General features: G+C 50.8%; 1 protein-coding gene across 3 annotated transcripts in view; it reads right to left on the bottom strand.

Moving 5' to 3' along the window:
- Window positions 1-17,485, bottom strand: part of CDH22 (cadherin 22) — a 120,545-nt gene that overhangs the window by 82,500 nt on the left and 20,560 nt on the right. Inside the window, exon 1 of one of the 3 annotated variants that reach the window (XM_032350475.1) lies at window positions 3,424-3,438. The exons of the other annotated variants lie outside the window; for them this stretch is intronic. The gene's annotated coding sequence lies outside the window, so the exon portion shown is untranslated. Of the gene's footprint in view, window positions 1-3,423; window positions 3,439-17,485 lie in introns of those variants that run through there. 3 annotated transcript variants of the gene reach the window in all.

Genomic DNA, 17,485 nt, shown 5'->3' with positions numbered 1-17,485 from the left:
TGACGTGTCCTGAGCCCTGGGCTTAGCCAGCGTGGCCCTGGCCCGGCCCTGAGCCCGGTACCCTGGGTCTGCCGCCTGCTGTGTTCACAGCGGGATCAGCGCCCTAGAGCTCGCTAACAGCCCGGCCGCCGCCACCTGCCTTGTGGCTCATCTCCCGTGCCTCCCCGAGGTCCCAGCGATTATGCCACTGAAAATTCCGCTTTCATCTTGTCAACCTCGCAGTAAATTACAGGCCCGGGGAGGCGTGGGCCTCCTCCTTAAACAAGATTCAATTCTACTTAGCTGCCCCCCCTTCCTGCCCCACACGTGGGGCCCTCCCTCCCACCACCCCGGGCACAAGGATTTATGGCCTCTCCTTGCAGGCAGCTGGTAACCATGGCAAGCTCCTTAGGGAGGCTTCAGGCTGGAGCCTCGTCAGCCCCAGACTCCAGTGCGACCGCTTCCTTCTAGGCTGGAGGAGAGAAGAGAGGCCAAGCCAGCGGAAGAGGCTCCCGGAGACCGAGGCAGAGGAGCCACAGTAAGCCCAGCGATGACAGGCACACAGATGCTGTCCCATTGAATCGTCACAGCACCCCTGATGCAGATCCTGTCATCACCCCCATTTTATAGATGGGCAAACTGGGGCCGATGAGTGGGAGGTCACTTGCCACACCAAGGAAGCAGTCGAATCCAGGGCTGGGCTTACTGCTGCCTCTTCCCCCAACGGCTGCTCTTGGAGGGGCGTAGAGTCTTTCTGGGGGTTTCAGGCCCTTTAAGACCTTGGCTCCTCCACCCGATGTCTGGTTCTGTCTTAGATCTCAGCCCCTGCTCCTATCCTCCAGGAATAGAGAGATGGCTGCCTCTCTGGAGGGCCCATTATCTCCCTAATGACTAGACACAGTCTCCAAATAATTGATCAAGCCCTGTCACCTCTCAGAAGCATTGTTTTGGCATTTAAGGTCCTCCGTGATCCGGCTGCTAACTCCCTCCCTCTACCTTATCTTTCGTGGCTCACCAACACTCTAGGCTGCCTGGGGATCCCCTCGGGCTGCTTAGTGCTCGGCTCTGCCCTTGGGTCTTCTCTTACACCACTCTCCACCTTACAGTGCTACCTCCCTCATTCCTACCCCAGAATATCGGAGCTGGAAATGCACTTGCTCCTCATTTTCCTGATGGAGAGAGGCTCGGAGAGGGGGATGAATTTCCCTAGTGCACAGGGGGAGCTGATGATGGGCCCAAATCTTCTGCCAATTAAAATAACAACTAGTCATAAAATAGCGAACATGCACTGAGTGCTTGATACCACCATTCTAAGCATCTCACATGTGTAATCCACTTAATTCTTGAACGACACTACAAGGCAGATACAATTCTATCGCCACTTTGCGGAGGGATGAGGCATGGAGAAGTCAGGTGACTTACCTAACGTCCCCAGAGCCCTCTGACATCAGAGTCATACTCCTAACCGGGTGCTTCCTCCGCTACACGCTCCCCACCCCCCCCCCCCCCGCCACCTCTGCATGGCTTGTTGGTGAATGGCGCGGCACACACAAGCACCCAGAAGAGCCAACAGACCAGCAAGAAGCAAGGATGGCGGGTCTGCTGTGGGAACAGCCTATCCCTTGGGTTCTTGGGCCTGGGACCTAAAGTCAACACTCCCCCTGCCCCAAGCCTGCCCATGTGGTGTTGTCACTTCCCACGTCCTCGGCAACTTCCCATGCACGGTCCCAGGGATACTCAGCATCGTCACTTCTCCCTCCCGGAGGCAGGACCGGGATCTGCTGTGTCTCTACTGCATCCCAGAGCCTAACTCGGGGACCAGTGCATAGCAGGTGCTCAGTAAAGGCATGTTTTTATCTAAGGGACTCAAGCAGGGCTTCCCGCAGCAGGGGACATTCGAACTGCTCCTGGAAGGAGAAGTACGGGTTCGCCATATAGAACAAGGGGGAAAACCGATGCCCGGCAGAGGGACCGGCTGGAGCGAGTGAAGTCTTGCAGGAAGGGATATTCAGAGTGCGGGAGTGGGGGGTGGGAGGGATGGTGAAGAGGACAGAAAAGCAAGGTACAACCTTGGCAAAGAGCTGGGTCTTCACTTGGACGTGGGAACACTCTTTATGACTTGTGCCTGGGACAGATGGGAAAAAGCAACGGGGCGAGAATATTTCTCGCAGGTTCTATGTTCTCAGGTGGGGGCTGCTGGGGCTGGAGTCTGCAAACCAGTTTGGCCAAATCACACCGCGCCCCCCACCCCGGACGACGCACGGGGCCCCGTGTGGGGTGACAGATAGACAGCGCTGATGCCGGGGCTGAGGGAGATTTTCCTTTATACTCTCTCCTGACAAGCGATGGAGCTGGCAGATAGAGCATCTTCCTCCTTAATCTCCCGTCTGGGGCTGCAACGAGGAAGTAAGTTGAGCCTGGCACCTTGTTCCGAACTTAATCCTCTCCTTCCTGAGTTTAAAGCTACAGATTCTAGTCATGGGTTCCCCATCTCCAGGGAACAGAGAGAGCATGGAAGAAAATGGAGCTCACGCACAGGGCCAGACCGTCGGGGCCACAAAGGAGGTGGTGAGACCCGGATCCTGCATCGTCTTTACGGAGTGTGCAGGAGCCGGACCTGGACTGGACTCCTGACTCTGCTGCTCCCAGCTGTGTGACCCCAGGCAAGTTACTTCACGTCTCTGAGCCTCAGTGTTCTCCTTGGTAAAACGGGGAAGTTAAATCTTTCCAGGTTTGTTGGGAGGCTCCAATAGATGGTGAATATAAAATAATCCTCTGGGAAGAGTTGAGTGCAGGTGAGGTTTGATTATTATTATCCACTTGTGAGAGTAATAATAAATCTTTCCGAGTTGTGAGAGTGAAAGATAATAATAGTGACTCTTTGTAGAGCTTTTATCACCTGCCATTACCTCCCCAGGCTGGGCCTGTTAGAACATCCATTCACAGAGCGCCCAGCCCACCCCCCCCCAGAAGGCAGGTTCTGTTATATCCCCATCTTAGAGAGGAGGGAGCCTGGCTATCCCCATCTGCACTGCCCTTTGCTATGGAGGGAACATTCCTCTTGTCCCCTGATCTGGGTTCTGCAGCCACTCACACCTCCCTGGCAGCTGAGAAACCTTACATTATGAATTCTCACTTCTCCTGCCCTATCTTCACCCCTTTCTGATGGGCTCCTGGCATTACACGTGCTCAAGTAGAATCCATCTCAAAAACAGTAGCCACAGGGACACCTGGGGGGCTCAGATGGTTGAACGCCTGCCTTGGACTCAGGTCATGATCCCAGGGTCCTGGGATCCAGTCCCACATAGGGCTCTCTGCTCAGCAGGGAGCCTACTTTTCCCTCTCCTTCTACTGTGCCCGTGCTTGTGCTCTCTCGCTCTCTCTGTCAGATAAATAAAAATAAAATAAAATAAATAGCAACAAAAAAGAAGCGCACGGGGGCACCTGGGTGGCTCAGTGGGTTAAAGCCTCTGCCTTCGGCTTGGGTCAAGATCTCAGGGTCCTGGGATCGAGCCCCACATTGGGCTTTCTGCTCAACAAGGAGCCTGCTTCCTCCTCTCTCTCTGCCTGCTTCTCTGCCTACTTGTGATCTCCACCTGTCAAATAAATAAATAAAATCTTTAAAAAAAAAAAAAAAGAAAAAAGAAGCACACACCTCCCGATACCTCCCAGCCCCATCCCTTATCAACCAAACTTCTCTGAAAGCTGGCTATATGTACTTACTGCCTCCTTTACTCACCTCCTAGTCACTTCTTAACCCACTGTCCACCTAGCTCCCATCCCCCAGTGTTTCATTAGGATGGCTCACAGAGGTCACCAATGACCTCCATCTTACTAAATCCAATGGATGTTCTCCACCTTTTACCACTGGACCTTTGAGCAGTATTTGAGACATCAAACTAGACAAGGGTTTCTTCCTACCTTCTTAATTATGCCTCTGCATTTCCTGGCTTTTGTTCCTGTAGCCGACGGTCAGAAGCCCATCTTTACCTGCACAATCTCAGCCATGACAATGGCTCCAATTACCCTGAACACTATGGTGACTCCCAACTTAGGCTCAACCTCCTTTCTGAAATCTACAGATAAAAATACATGGGGCACCTGGGTGACTCAGTGGGTTAAAGCCTCTGCCTTCGGCTCAGGTCATGATCTGAGGGTCCTGGGATCGAACCCCACATCGGGTTCTCTGCTCAGTGGGGAGCCTGCTTCCTCTTCTCTCTCTCTGCCTGCCTCTCTGCTTACTTGTGATCTCTCTCTGTCAAATAAATAAATAAAATCTTTAAAAAAAATACAATTGCCCATTCAACACCTCCACTTAGATGCCTCCGTGAAACCTCAAACCAGACATATCAAAACATATGTTCTTCTTCTTTAATACTGGCCCTTTGCCTGGGTGCCCCATTGCATGAATGGCACCCATCTCTGTCAGGTGGTCCAAACCAGAAGGCTGTAAGTCATGACCTTGACAGTTGTCCTCTGCACCCCCAATGGGCAATCCATCTATCATTAAGTCTGATTCATTTTACAATTTAAGTAACTCCTAAAGTTGGCCACTTTGTGTCATCTCCATCACCACCCTGATTCAAACCAGGGATTCAGGATGACTCTTAGATTTTTGGCTTGACCCTGGATAGTGTGACACTGACCATGATGGAGTGAATGAGGGGAGGGAAGCTTGGGGAAGGAAATAAGAATTCCTTTTTAGATAGGTTTGAGACATTCGTGAGACATGTAAGTAGAGATGTGTCGCTGGCAGTTGAATGCAACAGTCTGGAGCTCCAAGGAGAGGAGACATAAATCTGAGATCATCAGCATGTAGTGATATTTAATGCTGAGGAAATGAATGAGCTCACTTGGGGAGAGACAGAAAGTGGGCCCAGAAGTGATCCCTGGGGCACTCCAATATCAGAGATGAGATAGAGGGAAAAGGAGTCACAAAGACTGAGAAGAACCTGCCAGTGAGGTTGGAGGCCATCCAAGAGAGCGTGGTGTCATGGAAACCAAGAGTGGAACTAGAGATCATCATGTTGAAAGCCGCAGAGAGGTGAGGTAAACTGAGGATGGAGAAGTGACTCCTTTAGGCAATGCAGAGGGTGTTAGTGGCCTTGACGATGTCTATTCTGCTGTACAGTAAGTCCCACGGGGCAGGGAATATCATTGGTTTGCTCATGTTGTACCTCTAGTACTTAGCTCATTAGCATTGTTTTCTGGCATGTCTGGTTATCTTTGACTATGTGTTGGCCATTGTCATTGGATTTTTTTTTTTTTTTCTTTAGGAAGAATTTCAAATTCAGGATGAAGGTATATATATATATATATATATATATTTTTTTTTTTTCTAAAAAGGATTTGCATTGGGGTGCCTGGGTGGCTCAGTGGGTTAAAAAGGATTTGCATTTCGCTGTGGTGCTACCATTCTGGGATTGCTTTAAACAAAAATCCAAGGCTTGAAGTTCCCTAGAAGACCCAAATAGTATGGACGAGGATGCTAATCCATTATTCAAGGCTGGGCTACCTTTGGTTCACCCTTATCCCAAGGGTGAAGCCCTCTGGAGCCCCAGGTTATTTCCACAAGGATCTGCTACTTGACTGCCCACCTTATGCAGGCCATGGACTTTGATTTCAATTCCTTTTATGTTGTGAGATCATCAAAAAACAAATTCAGAATTTCTGAGATCAGCAAATGCCCTCAGGATAAAAGCAGATTCTATGCTCTCTAACTTCTCTGGGTTTCTGTTTTCCCTTCAGTTTTGACCTAATAATTCCTGGTAATTCCTTACAAAGAGCTTACTTGTCAGTGCTTTGATGCTTTAATAAGATGTTTTTTCTATTTTATCTAGCATTCTTAGCTCTTTTCAGCAGAAGGGTTGGTCCAAAAAAACCTAGCCTCTTGTTTCTAAACCCAGAAAATGCTGGTCTCTAGGGCTTAGCACCGTGCATGGCACATTATAATGGCTCAAAGAATATGTATGGATTGAATGGATGAAGTGGACCCAGGTTTCCACCATCCCTGTCTCTTCTAATGCATCAGATATCACACTCCCAGGCCAAGATACAACAGAGCACTGTGGTCAGAGCTCAGTGAGCTGTGCAAAGAGGTGGGGCTCTGAGCTCAGAGGAGGGGAAAGATCTCTGTAGGATCAGGAGGGACAATGGCAGGGGATAGAGGATAGGACCGGGGTGAGCACAAAGAGAGAACATGACAGCAAACTGGCCTTTGGTTTAGGAAAGGAGGACTCGTGGAGGGTGCCATTGTAAGTAAGTCCTGAAGTGAAGGCTGGAAGGTATAAGGGATTCAGCAACCAAGAGGGGGCAGAGAAGCACCGGCCAGCCAGGGGAAAGTCATGAAGGCCAAGGTGGACCCCTGATGTGAAAGCAGAAGCAGAGCCCTGGCAGAAGGAGGGAGGAGAAACAGCTTTTGTAAAAATGCACACATGGTAATTGCTGAGAAGAGTATCTCCCCCAGTTGAAAAATGCTCTCTCCTCTGAATTTTCCTTGGTCCCAGTTTCAAAGGAATTTTAATTGCAAAGAAAATTTGTCATCTCCCTGGGGGGAGAGGGCTCTGTAGCTTCGGATAGTCATGCCTGATGCTGATTCTTTCTCCAAACTGGAGATTTCCACGCTTTGGCTGCGTGGGAGCTGTCTGGGGATTGGGCAGTGCGGAGGGAGGGGTTGGGGTGGGACACGCTTCTCTGTGCCTTTCTGTGGCCAGGAAGGCTGGGTTTGCAGCCCAGGGTTTCCTGGCCTGGGTCCTCCATGAGGGTTTTTTGGTGCCAACCTGGAGACGGTCCTAACTTCTTTCTCCTCGAACCCAGTGGGTTTATTTAATTAATTATGTTAATTAAACAACCGGTTTCCTGGCTCCCATCCTTGCTTTACTGTAGGCTATTCTCTACCCAGCAATACATTTGGAAAACAACTTTGGTAGTTTCTTAAAAAGTTAAACATAAATTACCATACACTCCAGCAACTTCTCTCCTAGGTATCTACCTAAGAGAAATGAAAACATATGTCTCCTCAAAGCCTTCTAAGCAAATATGCACAGCAGCATGATTGAGAGTAGCCACGAAGTGGAAACAATTAAAAATCTACCGACAGATGAATGGAAAAACAACAGTGTGGTATATCCACACAAAGGAATACTATTAAGCAATAAAAAGGAACAAACGGTGAATATATGCGTAATAAAGATGCATCTCAAAACCATTATGCTCAATGAAAGAAGCCAGATTCAAAAAAAACCCCACATACTGTGTGACTGCGTTTACATGAAATGTCCAAAAGAGGCGAATCTATAGAGACGGAGAACAGATTCTTGGTTGCCTAGGGCTGGTGGCGGGAACGGGGATTGACTGCAGATGGGCACGAAGGATCTTTCTGGGGTAAAAGAAATGTAAAACTGGAAAGTGGCAGCCGTTGCACAACTCTGTAATTTACTAAAAAATCTGTGAATTGAACGCTTACAATGAGCAAATGTGATAGTATGTAAATTACACCTCAATAAAGCTGTCGGAAAAAATGGCTCCCGTTTCTCTCCGAATAAAAGCCCGAATTTCTACAGGGCTCCAAGGCTCCACATGATCTGTGCCTGTGGCCTCTCGGACCTATTGTCCCCACCCCTGTCAGCTCCAGCCTGAGGACCTTCTGGCTTAGCCTGGGGAGGGACATGCTCCCACCTGACAGCCTTTGCAGGGGCTGTTCCCTTGGCCTGGGATGTTTTTCCCCCTAGACAGTTGCCAGGCTTCCTCCCTCACCATTTTAATATCTTTGTTCAAATATGATCTTTTCAGTGGAAAGTAACCCAGGCATTCCATCTAAAATTGTACGCCCCTCTCTAGGGTTCTGCCAAGCACCCTTTCCTTACTTTTTCATAGTTTTACCTATGATTCAAACCCACGATTTACTTATTTATTATGCTTATTGTTTGTGTGTCTCTCTCTTCACTGGCATATACACTCCCCTGGGATAGGAATTCTTGTCGGTTTGGTTCACCGACCTTCACTTAGGGCACTTAGAACAATGTCTGGCACAGAAAGGTGCTCAATGAACATTTGTGGGGTGCATGAGTTCCTACGTGACTACTACGTGCCCTCGCTGTGCCAGGAGGTGGACACACAGCAGAGAACTGGAGGAACAGGGCTCTCCACCCCGCAGGGCTTGCATCTCAGCGGCACAGACCCGAGGCAAGAAAATACCGTAAACTAGTAGTGGCGGGAAGCCCCATCACCAAGAACTCAAGAATACGATAAACTTTATAAAAGGCTATTATGGGGGCAGGTGGAAGAAGGGTCTTCTTGGCAACTGGCCTGATGGATAAGTGGGGATTGGCCAACCGGGGAGTGGGGAAAGAGGACTTCTGGCCCAGGGAACATGAATGCCCCGAGGCCAGAGAGAAAGTGTCTTTGGAAACGTTGGAGAAGTTTGCTCCCGTCGAAACATAATCTGTAACAGGGAGACACGGGGCTGGTGAGATGGGCTGGAGGCATGGCATGAAACAGAATCAGAGAAGGCACTGGCCACAAACAGCTGGGACATTCCAGCCGCATCTCTGTTGGGCCTTACGCCACGAAAGAGAGCCTGGAGTTCAGATGTGTTAGTGATCGCTGGAGGGTTTAAACGGGAGAGTGACAGCTGTCCAGCTGCCAAGGGCAGAACAGATTGGAGGCACTGGTGCTGAATTGGGGGAGGCTGGGCAGAAGGCTTCACGGCACTCCTGCTGGGAGAATGGCCGGTTGGGGGTGACCGATGGAACACAGGCGCTGGGGAAAGGGAGGGATCGTGGATGGTAATAACTGCTGCAGAATTTGCTGAGCAGATACTATGTGCCAGGGAAGGCTCCGAGCACCTGGCCAGTACTGTCTCTTAATCCACAGACTTACATGAGGGATCTGAGCCTCAGGGAGCCTCAGTGACCTACATGGGGCACAGCCAGGATTCAGACGCACTCTACAGCTGACGTTCGTCTTTCCAGGGTGATCCCCAGGCTGCTGGCTTGGGGGAGAGGCACAGCCATTTGGGGAGACAGGGCTGGGGGTGGGAGGGAGAAAGAGGGAAGCCAATTTGTGCAGGAAGATGCTACACCCACAAAAAGTGTGAGGCTCTGGGGACCACCCAAGTGGAGATGCCAACAGGACAGTTGAATATGGGGGTCCGGAATCCAGAGAAGAAATTAAAGGTGACAGCAAGTGACTTGGGTGTCATGCCCCCAAAGACACCATCGGATGGTGGTTGAGACAGCTGGAGAACCGACTGAGGAGTGAGAAAAGGCCCAGGGGAGCCCCAAGATATCCAGGGGGGCAGGCAAAGAAAACAGGGTGTTGGCACCATCTCTTCACAGTAAATAAAATCACAGACCAACATAGGTGCTGGAGTATGGACAAAATATTTTTCTAGAAGGAATTCGGAGAAAGTGTGAACAGGGTTCACCTCTGGGGAGCGGGGAGGGGGGCAGGGTTGGGAGGGACCCTCCTCCTACACATATTCCCAGACATGTGATTCTTGGGCCGCATCTATTTCTCAAAAAACATCAACGGGAGAATGGGTGGTTGGTGAGATTCAAAATCATGTCTACATGTTTTTTCTCTATATATTTCCTTGTTCTTGGTTTTTTTTTTTTTTTTTTTAACGTAATGGTATTTTTAACAAATGAAGGGGCAGGTGAAGGAGGGGATGGCAGACAGGTGGGGAGAAAATCCGACAGCGTGGGGTGGGGAGATCAGAAGAGGGAGATTTGGGAGGAGGCCGGGCTGGATGTCCAGGTTCATAAGAGGCCCAGCACGGTGAAGGGATCCTAGGATCGCAGGGTTCAGTGTGCCTGCCAGTCTGTGCCCCTGATGCCTCAGCCCCGACATCTGCCTTAAAGGAAACCTCATGAGGGGTGAGGCGGTTCTCCTGGCCCACAAGACGAGTGTCCTGGCCCAGAGATGACCTGGAATCCCTTCATATCACCTGAAGATGACTGCCACTGGGAATTTTGTGGGTTCTGGGTTCAGAATGGCCTCGTTTGCTTTTCCTAGATACTCCTGCCCTCAAACAGCCAGGTCCCGGTCCACACTCTGTCCCCATCCAGCTCCATGGCCATCAGGAAATCCCTCGGGGCTCTGGGTCTCAGCCTTCTCATCTGAGACGTGGACGTGATCATTGCGCCCAGGTGGTTTTACTCCAAGGGTTCAATGAGGCGACGCACGTGATGATCCTACCATACAACATAAGCTCGGTATCTGATAAGTCTCATTAACAAGCTGCACCCGCATCTACGAAAATTGAAAATGTCTGAAACCCGCAACCCGGAAGTCTGTACGAGGGAAACACCAGCTCATGTTCTAGGAGATAGGTACACAGTCGCCACAGCGCTGCTGATAATAAGGGGAAAAGGGAAAACATTCTACATGCCTCTCAGTAAGGGAGTGGACAAATAAAAATGGAGTATATTCGCACGATGGAATATAGCCACTTAAATGGAATAAGCCCGAGCTATATAGATCAACATTGATAGCTTTCAAAAACATTGTTGGAGAGAAAAAAGCAGGTTGCAGAATGATGATACATCTAGGACGAATCCATTTATATTAAAAAACACAAAACAATGCTACTAATTTTCTAAGGGTGCGTATCTTGTACGCCCAAGTATAAAAACAGGGTGTGGGGCTACATACCCAGCTCATGGGACGAGTGACCCCCGAGAAGGTGGGAAAAGAGGCCAGACTGGAGGTGGTGGCAGACGGGTCCTCGGCTTCGCCGGCACGGTCCTGATTTCTAAGAGGATGGGTTCGGGTATTTCTTATAAAATTAAAATTAATTTTTGAAAAGAAATTAACTTAAAAAATAAAATCCCGGCCTGCCTATTTCACTAAATTGTTCGGAGGATCGAATTATATGTGCACAGAGAGTATGTAATTCATTTTCTAGTTGACAGAGTATTTTTTTTACCCACATGACCTTACGCCAGCCTCTCAACAAGACTTGAGATGGATGGACTACAGTGTCTCCTGAGGAGGAGATGGGGCACAGGGAGGTGAAGTGGTTGTCCCAGGTCACACAGGTGGGGTGGCGCTAGAGCTAGGATTCAAGCCTGAGGCTGTCAGGTTCTCTAGGTTGGCCCTACTTTCTACTGCTTCAGGCTCTGGGGTGAATGCCTTTTGGATGGTCTCCCGGCCAGTCTGGTCATCAGGATAATGACAATGGGGCCACATCCCGCCGCTAAGCTCCCTCTCAGGGACAAAATCCCTGCCGTCTCCAAGCAGAAGCCCTATAGCCCCACCTGAGCTGGCCCCAAAGACCTCAGCCTCATGGTTTGGAGGCTGCCTTCTCTCTTGAGACCCTCGCCTACGAGTTTCTGCGAGGCAGTATGGTGCTAAGGATAGACCCTGGGGGTTGGTCTCATAGAGACCTAGACTTGAACCCTAGCTCTGTTACTTGCCAGCTGGCAACCTTGAGCCGGCCACGTCCTTGCTCTGCAAAGTAATACTGAGTTTACAGGTTTCTGTGCACAAAGTGTACCTAGTAATAAGCACTCACGACTGTTAGTTCCTGCTCTTTTGTTCCCATGGCCTTCTCAGCTCTAAGCAGGGGCCTTACTCACCCTGGAACCCTCTGTCAGGCACAGAGCTCGATATCAGGAGGTGCCCAGGGAAGCTTGGGGCTTGGCTTCTCATAGGATTAGATTATTGGTGACAACAGATAGTCACCACAGTCTAAACAGTCCTCATAAGCAAGGGTCCTCCGGGATCCTAGCTGATTCCTGGGGTTAGGTTATTGGGGCCATTTTTGAACTCTACCTTGAGGATAATGGGGAGCCACTGAAGGTTTAAGCAGGAGAGTGACATGGTGAGGTCAATCTCAGAAAGAACACACAGTGTGGAGTGTGGATTCGAGTGGACCAGCCCAGAGGCAGAGACACCTGTGACGGTGCTGTGGTGAACAGCTCAGGTAAGAGCCCTGAGGTCCCTTCTCATCTGAGATACCTAGGGGACAGGGGGAAGCCAGGAAAAGGGTGGGTGGCTGGACTCGATTTTTGAAAGATGCCAGGATTTTAAAGGAGACAGAGATAAAAACACGTGATGTATATGAGAATGTATTCTGTAAACTGAAAAAAAAAATTCAGATACATCCACCCTGATCTCATTGTCATGGCCACAGCCTTTCTTGGGCATACAACATCCCTGCCCCTTTGTATTCAGGGAGCATCAACACAGGTCTCAAGCAAATTCCCAGCTCACCTGAATCACTTGGCAGAAACAAGTTTTTATGTCAACTCACAAAACCGACCCGTGTAAGCCCTCCGACAAATACAGCACATTATTGCAAAAGCGGGTAGCCAGCTAAAGGGAATGGCCAGCTCTCCTTTTTCTTGTTTGTCACAGACGCGTCTGTTGACCTACACCCGGCATTCAGGATAATATCACACATGCCTGTAACTTCAGATTCAAGGGAAAAGCAGGAAAGGCAGGTGGGAATAGGACATTGTGGGGGAGGGAGGTTACCGCTTCTAGTAAAAACACACCTGCCATTTTTCGAAAGCTTACTATGTGCTGGACACATCCACTAAGTCTTGTCTCAATCTCTGATGTTTGTATACACGCCTTTTACAGACCCAGGGGGAGGCAGACCTAGGCGATCGAGGCATCTCACCGAAACTCACAAAGCGGCTGGGTAGCAGAGCGGGGGTTTAGAGCTCATGGATCTCTGAGGTCCACTGTGACAGCTTGTTTTCATCACCAGACTTGATGAATAACAATACTTTCCTTTCTGTCCCCAAAGACACTGATACTGATGATTTTAATGATGTCGCTTCATTTATTCATTTAAAAAATAATTATGGAGTACCTACTCTCTGCTTGGCAATGAGGAAGAAGGATAGCAGGGGAAGGGTGCGGGCAGAGGTCGGGAGCAGAGATGTGTGTGTGACGTACCCAACACACCGGGACTTGCCAGGTTAGACCCTGGCCGGGTGGGGAGCGGTGCTGGGCAGAAAGGGGTCTGTAAACAGTGGGCGGAGATGGGGGTGGGGCACGAGAGCATGGAGGGAGCGGAGAAGGAGCCTCGCTTCCTTATTTATTACCTCTGGGCTCTCAGATGCATGACTACCAGGCAGAAGTGACAAAATAAAAAGGGAAAGGAAAAAATGCCAGCTACAGCCAGAATAAAATCAGGGCAAATAGAATAAAACCTGACAGCCAAGTATAAATAAATATTCGTAAGAGAGTTAAAGGACAGATTAAAATAAAAACACCAAATGCAATTCTTACCCCTTGACAAATGCAGTGTGAATTGGGTTCTTTTAATCAAATGTTTGGCAGGTGTATGAATTATTTATAATTCAATATCGGGTGGTTAAATGGAAAATGGAAGATGTTCCCGTCGTATTCTCGGAGCTTATCCGCCTCCCCCAATGAGCTCTCCCGGGAGATGGGGGGAACCCCCCTCCCCCACGCCGGGCATAACCCCGGACCCCGAGCCCTGGAGCCCTGCCTCTTTCTGGTTGTCACCAGTTGTCCACTTGATCCCTGGTCACAAACGTTCATGTTGCTCTGAAAGGAGCCCCCTCAACTCTGGGAACAGGAGAGGGAGCAGCTGACCAGGGGTAGGGGAGCTGGGCGTCCGGAGACCCGGGTTCTTGTCTCCACCGTGCACATACTCAGAACCTGCTCTTGGGCAAGTCTTTGCCCCTCGGGGTCCTCCTCCCTCACATGAGCTTCTCTGTTGCCATCTTTTACTTTTTCACCCCACATTTCAGTTTCCAGGATGCATTCTGACACGTGGGCCTCACCACATCCTTCCAAGGCAAGGAGCGTGACAGCCATGCCCGTTTTACAAAGCAGAAAACTGAGGTTCAGAGAGATGCCTGGATGTGCCTCTGGTCACACCACTGATATGAACCTGAGGTGCCCCTGGAGCCCAGGTTTTCAGACTCCACGTTCACTGGGAGTGTGATTCTGGGAGCAGATGGAGGTCTAGAATCCGGGGAGAGTGGACAGGACATGAGCTCCAGAACTGGACAGACTCCGGTCCCAGTTCTCCAGCTCTGAACTCACTGTCTGTGTGATGGGGGCATGTTACCTAACCTCTCTGGTCCTCCTCTCTCTGCTCAGTACACGGCACTAAGGGGAACAGCTACCCCGGGCCACAGTGAGGAGGAAGGGTGCGTGGGGTCCCCTGCAAGGTGACAGGCCTCAGTGAATGCCAGACACAGGGCTGCTCTTGGAGCGACAAGAAACGACACTCATTTTACAGATGAGCAAACTGAGGCCCAAAGAAACAGTGACTTCCCCTAAAGTCATTCCGTGAATCAGTGACAGAGAACCTAGGTCTCTGAGAGCTTGTGAGACCTTGTGCTGCCGGCTCACCACCTGCCCCCCAACCCCAAAGCTGAACTGGATCCCTCCCCTCCCAGCACCGCCCACAGGACATTCTGCTCTTGCCTGTCCCATTCTCCATTTCTCTGGTTCTCTTTCACACACACACACACACACACACACACACACACACACACACACGTGCACACACACGTCCTGTGAGTGAAAACGGGCGTGGAGATGCCCTGCACAGCGAAGGTTGCCTGACTTTCCTGAGCTTCAGATGAATGAGTCCCAGCAGTTAACAAACGGCTCTCAGAAAGGTGGGAGAATGAAGGTAATTAGTCCCCTTAATGCCGATTTCAGACTAATCTTTCACACTTAAGGAAATTGTTCCAATGATTTTCTTATTTTCAGGGGAGCTCGTTAAGTAAGAATTAGAAAAATAGATATGGTAAGAGATAAGAAAATGGATCTGGTAATGACAAGCCGCCTGAACGCACCAACAGGGGGCCCGCCGGGCTGGGTTGGAGCGACAGACCCAGGTCCCTGGGAATGCGGGGCAGCTGGATGTCCCAGGGCTCCCCCTTACACCAGGCCCCCACGCCACCCAGGCAGGACAAAGAGCCCTGGGAGCCTGAGCTCGGGGCCTCTCCAGAGTAGATGCTCAGTGAACCTGCTGTGTTTGGATCCAGTGCATCTCCATCGGCCTCTGCGCTCCTGGGCCCTGGCCCCAGATCGGCGGTGGGGGGGACAGAGCACTCATCAGACAACATCCCTAAACATCTGGAAAGACAGACGTCTTTGCCAGGATCCGGGACATACCGTAGGGAATTCCAAATTCAGCACCTTCTAGATCCTCTAGGGAAGCCAGGGTATACGCACTGCTTGCCTGCTGGTGCAAGCTGCATTGAAGGCACACTTTATCTCCATCGCCACCCCCCCACCCCAGAGCCCCAGGGGGTGGATGCCAGGGTTGAGTGTCAGCGTCCTATACTATATGGGCAGAGATGGGAGGCTCCGAGGCAGAGCTGAGGGAGCTCAGCCCGGCCTCCTGGTACGGGCCGGTGTTCGGTTCTCTGCTCAGAGCCTGTGCAGTTCCAGTCACTCAAGGCTCTGAACAGTGCCTTAGGTCACGTGACTTGGTCACCCTGGAGCGCAGGGTGTCCCCCACAGAGGCACACACCGTTTCTGCCCCTCTGTGTAATGAGTCCAGGGTGGGGGTGCACTCAGAGGGGATGACTTGGAGCCAGGAGAAATGGGGTCCCCTGCGGGAAAAGGGGGGCTTCCCCAGGTGGGAAAGTGGGAGCAGAGCCTACTGGAAAAGGAAGGATGGCCTGGTGTCTGCCCTTTCCAGATGGGTACAGGCTATTTTCTCCCTCACTCTCCTCTGCCACTGCGTCTGCTGCCTCATATCTGTTAGGCTGTGGCTGCCCCCTGACCTGCCGCTGGCTTCCCCTTGTCTCTCCAAACCCTCCGGAGCCTCCCTGGACTCCGGCCTGATCGCTCCTGGCCCTCATCCCCGACAGCCTCGGCTTTCTCCCTCACCTTTGAACCCAGAGGGGACCCAGTGGTCCCACTTCTAGCCGCAGTGCATTGTGGGAAGCTTAACCTTGCACATCCAGTGAACGCTGGGTGAACCAGGTCCGTGCCAGCAGCAGAAAGTGCCTGGTGATTGGCTCTGGCCAGGACAAGAACTGCTCTTTCACAAGCCAAGTGGAAAGACAGGACTTTGCGAAAATGTCAATATAACATTTCCCCTCTGGTCATGGGCTAGGTCGCACATTCAAGTCTTGTGTCCCCTCTGTACCTCCAACCATAAGGGAAACCTCTGCTGTTCAGAATTTGTGTCCCATTTGGAGAGAGCGCCTAGAGCCGCGGTTGTCAAGCAGGGGTGATTTTGCCCCCCACAGGACATGTGCAACGTCTGGGGACATTTCTGCTTGTCCAACCAGGGTGAAGCGCCTGGCCTCTAGCAGGTGGAGGCCAGGGAGGCTGCTGACCACCCTACAGTACACGGGACAGCCCCACAACCGAGAACCATCCAAGCCAGGCTGTCAGCAGTGTCAAGGTTGAGAAACTCCTCCCCAGAGTCATTTGATTCAATGGCCCCATTAAGTAGCTTACCTAAGAGCTAGGACTCAGCTCTTCCTCTTTAAAAAAAAAAAAAAAAAAAAAAGATTTTATTTATTTATTTGACAGAGACAGAGAGAGAGAGCTTAAGCAGGAGAAGAGGCAGAGGAGGAAGGAGGCTCCCCACTGAGCAGGGAGCCCGATGGGGGGCTTGATCCCAGGACCCTCGGATCATGACCTGAGCCGAAGGCAGACGCTTCACGGACTGAGCCACCCAGGCGCCCAAGGACCCAGCTCTTCTCACTATGCCCCCCATGCGGTTAAATAGTAGAAATGCAAGTACGCCCCCAAGTCGAAGATACAGGGTTCTGACCCTTTTTGTTTTCAAATCAACAGACGTACATTGTGTTCCTATTTCGGGCCAGGCATTTGCAAGGGGCGAGGTATTCAGTAGTGGACAAAACAGATGAACCCTCTACCCGTGGGGAATTCACAGGGTGGTGGTCTCTGAGCTGGGTCACCTTAGACTTGTCTCTTTCCTTCTCGGAGTCTGTTTTCTCGTCGTGAAAGTGGGCACCATGGTATGTCTCTTTCTCTGTTGTTCTAAGCCTTTCTGAAATCTAAATGTCAAACACCACCATAGACCCTCGATAAACACTTACGAGAACCGAATGCTTCTCCTTTCTGGAGAAAGGTGGTGGAGATGGTTTTTGTAGGTGGTAGGGACAGTTTTCTATTAGGAGAAGAGAGAGGGGAGAAACCGAAGCTATTCCTGAGTACTAACTCTGTGCTTCTCATAGGTCTTCCTATCACCCCTGCAAGGTGCGTGTTCTTTCCCTCCAAGTGCAGATGGGGAAACTGAGGCTCGGGGAAGCAAAGAGAGCATGCTCAGGCTGGTCAAATGGAGCCCCTCGGTCTGAACCCAGCTCCCCTGGCTCCTTTGCCTCTCTCCTTTTTGCCATCTGCAGGGCCTCTTTAGGGGGTGCTGGGCAGGGAGGCGAGGTCTGAGCCTGACCAGGCCTGGCCTTCAAGCCTTATTCCCCAGCATCCCCCCGGGGTCTCGGTCTCACCCCATTAGCGCTGCTTTAAAAAGTGCGGACCGACCGGGGCGCGTTATTGCCCACATAAATCAGGCGGC

Source organism: Mustela erminea, chromosome 7 (assembly GCF_009829155.1).
Source record: "Mustela erminea isolate mMusErm1 chromosome 7, mMusErm1.Pri, whole genome shotgun sequence".
NCBI classification, from domain to species: domain Eukaryota; kingdom Metazoa; phylum Chordata; class Mammalia; order Carnivora; family Mustelidae; genus Mustela; species Mustela erminea.
This window is presented reverse-complemented; position numbering and strand designations above follow the sequence as displayed.